This window comes from Herpailurus yagouaroundi, unplaced genomic scaffold (genome assembly GCF_014898765.1).
Source record: "Herpailurus yagouaroundi ecotype Mexico unplaced genomic scaffold, PumYag 403, whole genome shotgun sequence".
Taxonomy (NCBI): domain Eukaryota; kingdom Metazoa; phylum Chordata; class Mammalia; order Carnivora; family Felidae; genus Herpailurus; species Herpailurus yagouaroundi.
In genome coordinates this window covers 669,591-676,956 of record NW_024412620.1, presented here as the reverse complement: position 1 = coordinate 676,956, position 7,366 = coordinate 669,591, and positions in this window count along the sequence as shown.

Below are 7,366 nucleotides of genomic sequence, written 5' to 3'. Positions count from 1 at the left end.
AAAAAAAAAAAAAAAAAAAAAAAAAGGGAGAAATGTACGATAAACCTAAATAAAAAAAACCATGTGTGAGGGGTGCCTGAGCGGCTCAGTTGGTTGAGCATCTGACTTTGGCTTGGGTCATAATCTCAAGGTTCAGGAGTTCAAGCCCTGTATTGGGCTCTGTGCTGACAGATTGGAGCCTGGAGCCTGCTTTCGGATTCTGTGTCTCCCTCTCTCACTGCCTTTCCCCCACTCACGCTCAGTCTCTCTAGGTCTCAAAAATAAATAAACATTAAAAAAAAAAAAAAAAAACGAATGTGTGAATACATAAGGATATTTTTTAAAGTTCTGTACAGAACAGCAGTGGTTTATAAATGCAAAAGGAATAATAGAATTGAAAAGAAATGACTATAGCCCCCTGTATAACCAACTCGGGCGAGGATTATCAATGGATATGAAACTTGTTAGGTAAGCATTTGTGAGCAAACAAGGTAGTTACGTAGTCTTGAGTTATTACCTACAGATTATGTATTAAATATAAACAGGAAAAAGTTACCTTTACCATGGATAAATCTGGCAGATATCATGTTAAAGAAGAGATCAAATGTACAGTCACCAATGATGGGACAAACTCACTTTATGTGTCTCCTGTGATGCCATGGAAAGTAGATACCATCACCCATGTAGTACTTTTTCAAGAAATGTGCGACTTGAATACAATCATGAGGTAAGAATCAGAAAAATCGAGATTGTAAAATGCTCAACATCTGCAAGACAGTTGAATTCTTCAAAAATATCAATGTCATGAAAGACCATACTAGACGAGGCGGGCGGCAGGGAGGGGGTGGTGTATCCTAGGTTAAAGAAGTCTCTATAAAGAGACCTGGCAGCCAAAAGTAAGGTGTATTCCTTGGTTGGATTGTGGATACCACTGACACACGCCTGTACATACATACACACAGCACAGCTATAAAGATTTTGATGACAATTGGGGAAATTTGAATGTGGACTTGTATTTTAGAATTATTGTGGGGGTGCCTGGGTGGCTCGGTTGGTTGTCTGACTTCAGCTCAGGTCATGATGCCACGGTTCATGAGTTCGAGCCCCACGTCTGGCTCTGTGCTGACAGCTCCAGAGACGGGAGTCGGCTTCAGATTCTGTGTCTTCCTCTCTATCTCTCTGCCCCTCCCCCACTCATGCTGTCTCTCTCTTAAAAATAAATAAAAATGTTAAAAAAAATAAAATTATTGTGTAGTCTTGCATTTATTTAGGGTGATAATCATACTGTGGTTGTGAAGGAGAATATCTTTGCTCTTAGGAGAGGAAATTATTGAGATATTTAAGGTGGATTATCATGTTTGTAACTTGTTTTCAAATGGTTGAGAAAAAATTGAAATACATAAGATATGTATGTGTGTGTGTGTGTGTGTATGTATATATACGTTGCACAGATATTTGAGAGAGAAATAAAGCAAAACTACCAATATGCTGAAAATTGGTAACTCTAGGTGGACCATATATGAGTGTTCATTATACTATTTCAACATCTTTGTAGGTTTGAAACTTTTCAAAATAAAACATGGGAGAAATAAAAAAGAGTTAAGGTCTAATGGGAACTTAGTTAAAACAAAGTTATTCCTTTCCTTGAAAATGAGCATATTACCAGGCCTGGATCTGGATCATAATGTGAGTGAGATTGATTCTCATTCCCCCCACTCCATCCCAACTACAGTAGAGTTCTGCTGCTAATATGCAAGTATTTTCAGCAAAATTAGGACCACTTAACTAAAAGGAATTACAGAGATACTATCTGTTCTAATTTCTCAACTAAAGAAAATTATTGAAGAAACATGTTATGATTGGTATTTTTGACTTTTCTCTTATGGCTCTCATTAATTTATCTGTCCACTCAACCAATGGGCATTTGGGGTCAAAGCCCAGTGCTGGGCACCAGGGACACACATGGCCAAGACAGGGATCTAACCATCTGGGAACCCAACTCTTTAATGAGAGTTACTTTAAGTCACATGTAGACACATCTTAGTGTTTAACTAGGTGGATGGATTATATGGATTTTTTAAAAAGAAATCTACTTTCATAAATTTTATCACAATAAGTATTTAGTGTCTGAGGAATCAGGCTACTAATGTCCATGACAGAAAAAGAATGTAGAACCATGTCATTCTTCTTAAAGTGGCAGTTCTAGCATTTGTCGTTTGCTGAGAAGAAACTGTGGCTTAGAATTAATTATGAGAGGGGCTCCTGGGTGGCTCAGTGAGTTGAGCATCCAACTTCAGCTTGGGTCATTATTTCATGGCTCATGGGTTTGAGCCCCACATCGGGCTTGCCATTGTTAGCACAGACCCCACTTCGGATCCTCTGTCCCCCTCTCTCTTTGCCCCTTTCCAGCTCACGCGCACGCTCTCGCTCTCTCTCAAAAATAAATAATTTAAAAAAATTTTTAAAAAAGGATTGATTATGTAGAGTTGTTTACCTCACGCTATAGAAATGTTTATCAAAAATCGCTTAGTTCTCTCATCAGGAATTGTCGTCTAAAACCCCTGAGGAAACTTTTGGAGAAAGAATTCATTCATTGAGAGATGAAAGCTAAATTTATATTAAATGTTTAGCATAGTACTCTGCGTGGAAATGCTCCCTTAAAAGGACAGAGATATTGGGGTGCCTGGGTGGCTCAGTTGGTTAATCATCCAACCTCAGCTCAGGACATGAGCTCGTGGTTCGTGAGGTTCTTGAGTTTGAGGATTAACTCTCTCTCTCCCCCTCTCTCTGCCCCTTCCCTGTGTGCATTCCTCTCTTTCCGTCTCAAAAAAAAAAAAAAAAAAAAAAAGAGGGCTATTAGTTTTTTTATCATTTAATTGATTAATTTTTTCATCATCCATAAATGTGCCCTTTAATCCCCATTCCCTATTTCCCCATCCCCCACCCAACTCCCCTCTGGTAATCACTAGATTGTTCTCTATAGTTAAGAGTCTGTTTCCTGGTTTGCCTCTTTTTCCTTTTTCTCTTTTGTTCATTTATTTTGTTTCTTAGATTCCACATATGAGTGAGAGAGATTCTATGGTATTTGTGTTTTTCTCACTTATTTCACTTAGCATTATACTTTCCAGCTCCATCCATGTTGTTACAAATGGTAAGATTTCATTGTTTTCTATGCCTGAATAATATTCCATTGTACATACACCACCTTATCTTTATCCATTCATCTATGGATGGACACTTGGGCTGCTTCCATAGTCTGGCTGTTGTATACAACACTGCGGTAAACATATGAGTGCGTGTATCCCTTTGAATTAGTGTTTTCGTAGGTTTTATTTGTAAATTCCCAGTAGTGTGATTACTGGATCATAAGAGTAGTTCTATTTTCAATTTTTAAAGAACATCCACATTGTTTTGGCTGCACCACTTTGCATTCCCACCCGACAGCGCAAGAGGGTTCCTTTTTCTCCACATCCTCACCGACGCTTGTTTCTTGTGTTTTTAATTGTAGCCATTCTGACAAGTGTGAAGTGATACCTCATTATAGTTTTGATTTGCATTTCCCTGATGATACATGCTATTGAGCATCTTTTAATGTGTCTGTTGGCAAGGACAGGGATATTTCTAAACTAAGAGGATGGAATCTAGAGGTTGCTAGGTCTGTGGAGGTAACATCTGTCACATGTTGATCACATGGTTTGTGTAACAGATCTAGCATTCTAAGTTGGTTCTAATTCATTAATTCAATAAAAATTTATTGAGCATCTATGAAATGTCAACACTGTGCTAGACATGTGGAATGCAAAAATAAATGACTAATTCCCCAACTTGGAAGAAAGTACAGACTAGAGAGATGAGAGGAAAGAGGACACAGATATGTGAACGAAATAAGTGTAAAGTTGCTATTCACTTTATAACAGAAATACATTAAGGACATTACCTTAAAGTAAGTCATAAAATCAAAAATTCAGGTCAATGAGGGAAGGCAGAGAGTATGATCAGAAGAAGGAGGAGTGTGAGAAGAGGTATGTTTGGGGAATTTCTGTAGTATACAGCTGGAAATGGGACATCGGGAGCTGTGCTGATGAAGCTGGAGGTGTAGACAGAAGCTCAACCATGAGGGCCTTACAGAACATAGTGTGTCTGGACATTAGACGATGGGAGTGACTGAAAATTCTAATATTTTAAGTGTAGAAACAAAATGATCAGAATTGCATTTTGCTGCTCTAACAAATATCACTGTGGCTGGGAAGAAGGGGATAAAGGAATAAGATAGTGAGAACATGGAATCCAGAGGAATGGATCAGCCTTTTTTTTTTTTTTTAAGTTTTATTTATTTTGAGAGAGAGAGAAAATGGGGGAGGGGCAGAGAGAGGGAGAGAGAGAGAATCCCAAACAGGCTCTGCACTGTCAGCATAGAGCCTGATACGGGACTCTAACTCAGGAATCTTGAGATCAGGACAAGAGCTGAAATCAAGAGCTGGATGCTTAACCCACGGAGCCACCCGGGTGCCCCTCAGGCTTTTCTTTATGTGAGGACACTCCTGAAAGACCGCAAAGCAGGCAGCTAGGAAACATATGCTAGTTTATTTTGTTATTTGATTTCTAAACAATCACATGAATTTGCAAATAGGTTCTCTTACGAAGTTGGGTTTATTCGCGCATTGTAAGATGTGTTAACAGTAGTGGACACTGTCAGTGCTCCGCTCAGATTCTCTTAGATCCCCTTATCCCTCGTACTGTTCCTGTGTGCTCCCTCCTCCTACCTTCCCCAGCCCCCCACTCCCCTCTCACTTCTGTGTGGCTGGGGTTTTTACAGCCCACCTATCACTCTCTCTGGAGGACTGCCCTTGGCCTACGGGAGCTGCTTGGTCTACTTGCCCCAGAGTCTGAAGTGTTTGGAGTTTAGATTCTCCACTCTTCCAACCCACAGTCTGCAGCCCATTGCCAAAGACTAAAGGGTGCCAAGCCCAGCTCTCTTGCCTTGAGCAAGGATAAACCCAACTCTGTACACAATTTGTACTCGAGAACTCCCCTAAGGGATTCAGGAAGACTGGGATTTGGCCTGAGGTGGTTCCTTGCTTCACTTCTTTTCCTTCCTATCCAGCCTCCCCTGTCTGTTGCTGGTTCCTTCTGAGAGTGCTTCCCTAATAAATCCCTTGCATATTCTTCATCTCAGGGCAGGGACTGCTGCTGGTGCACCTGCTTGACAATGACATTTAACTCGAATAACTGAATATATATTTTTTCTGCATGGTCCCTCCTAATACCAAACTATTTGATTTAAGGTTTACATAAGTAGTTTTGTTTTTATTTTACACATTTTTTACATGAACGTCATAATAATGGTGATATATGGAAGTCTATGAATAAATTGATATAAAGAAGTCTATGAATAAACTGAGAGACCTAATCTAGAGTCCTTAAAATTATTCTCTCATAAGTATCTCACAGTTTTGAAAGTCCAACCTAAATCACTATAACTAAGCAATGTTTTGATTTAAATCGCTAATGTTAATTCCACCTGTTAATGCATGCTGTATCAGGTACTGTGATTGCTGCTTTGCATGTATTATCTTATTTAATCTTCTTAGCCAATCTATAAAGTTGGTTTTATTATCTCCAGCCTACAGACAAAGAAAAGCAGGCTGTAGAAGTTAAGTAAGTTGTCCCAGATTGCATGGTAGGTAGCTGGATTCTGAATTTGAACTCCTAAACCCATATACTTGTCAGCAAATTTCATCGCATCAAAATGGATGAAATAGCAAGAAATATTTCAGTACAGTTTCTTCCTAGTTGATTAGAGTTAAACAGGAATGTGTTCTTTTGAAGCATTCTTGTTTTAAAGTTATTCATAACTCAGGGCGCCTGGGTGGCTCAGTTGGTTAAGTGACCGACCCTTGATTTCAGCTCAGGTCATGATCTTACGGTTCATGAGTTCCACTACGTGTCAGGCTCTGCAAGGAGCATGGAACCTGCTTGGGATTCTCTTTCTCTGTCTCTCCTACCTTCAATATGCAGTATGATAAGAGATACTGGGACTATTTTTAAAAAAGGAAAATAAAGTTATTCATAATCCCATGAAAACTTTAAATAAAGTATGAGAAGTTTCTCATGAATAATCTTTTCCTTAACAGTGGTTTGGAAAGGAGTGCTCTCTAGCAGTAATGAGAGAGCCCTTCGTGAAAAGACTCCTGGACATTGTATCTAAATGAAGAAACAGCCCTTTGAAAAATGATCATTTTGGTATTTCAGGCCACTTAAAAATATGACATCAGCTCTCTTCAGACATTTGACTGATGAGATGGTAGGAAACCATAAGTCAAGAAAGATAGTCACTTGAGTAACTAGTTTTTTTGTGTCTCCAGCTATCTACACAATGGATTAAACAGTGCTTCTCTTTTGAGGGTGTTTTAAAAATTGTTAAACACACTGTTTTCATAATTTCTAATCAGGTTCCATATCATTCCTTGGCCGCAAGAAAGGCTATTGATAGAATTCAATCAGGCAGAGAAAGGGTCATGGTACTTGCTCTGGGAGTTGTTTGAAAACTCTCAAAGGACATGTGGTCAACTCCACTTTTGTGTGATGACAGATGGGCCATACATTTCTCTAAAAAGTTAGTCATTGACTGTGGATGCTAAGTTTTCACAATGAAAACTGCAGAAGTTATCAAGAGGAATCGTGTGTAACCTTACAAAATACATGGCAACTAAATAAAAGCAGTGTTACCGGAAACACTAAAAAAATGCCCATGTGCCAATGGAAGATAAGACTAAAGAAAAGAAAAGCAAGTTTGGAGACAGCCTGGCCCTGGAAGTCTGATTTAGCCTCTTGCCTGGGAGTTGAGTGCATAAATGAAAGAGGCATGCTATCCAATGTGCTGAGAGGAAAAGAATTAAGAACATCTGAGTTTCTGTGAGAGAAGAAATGGCCTTCTAAAACCCACTCATTTCTATGGGACGTAGTTGCACAAATGTTTTACCCTTCAATAAAAGTTCCCAACCATGTGCTTGTTTCTGTTGTTTTTTAATGTGCTGGCTGAATGCTGTACCTGAAATCGTTTCTGTGGACTGGTATCTGATATGTGTGCATTGTAACTGGAAGCAGTCATGACAGCAGGGTAGCAGTGTGGGTGTTTGTGAGAACAGGGACGTGAATGGTGGAGTCCTTTAGAAAAACGGAGCATCCAGGCGAGCCACAGACACAATAGGTTGGTGAGGAGGTGTTGGAGGAGCCTATAGAAAAGAACAGGGACAGGAAACCTGGAAAGGAAGAAAAAGGAAGTGGGGAAATGTGCCAAAAAAAGGGAATTATATTTGTGAAGAAAATTTCCAATTATATTTTTTTTGTTGTCTGAAATCCACCCTCATATACTGGGCAGACCTCT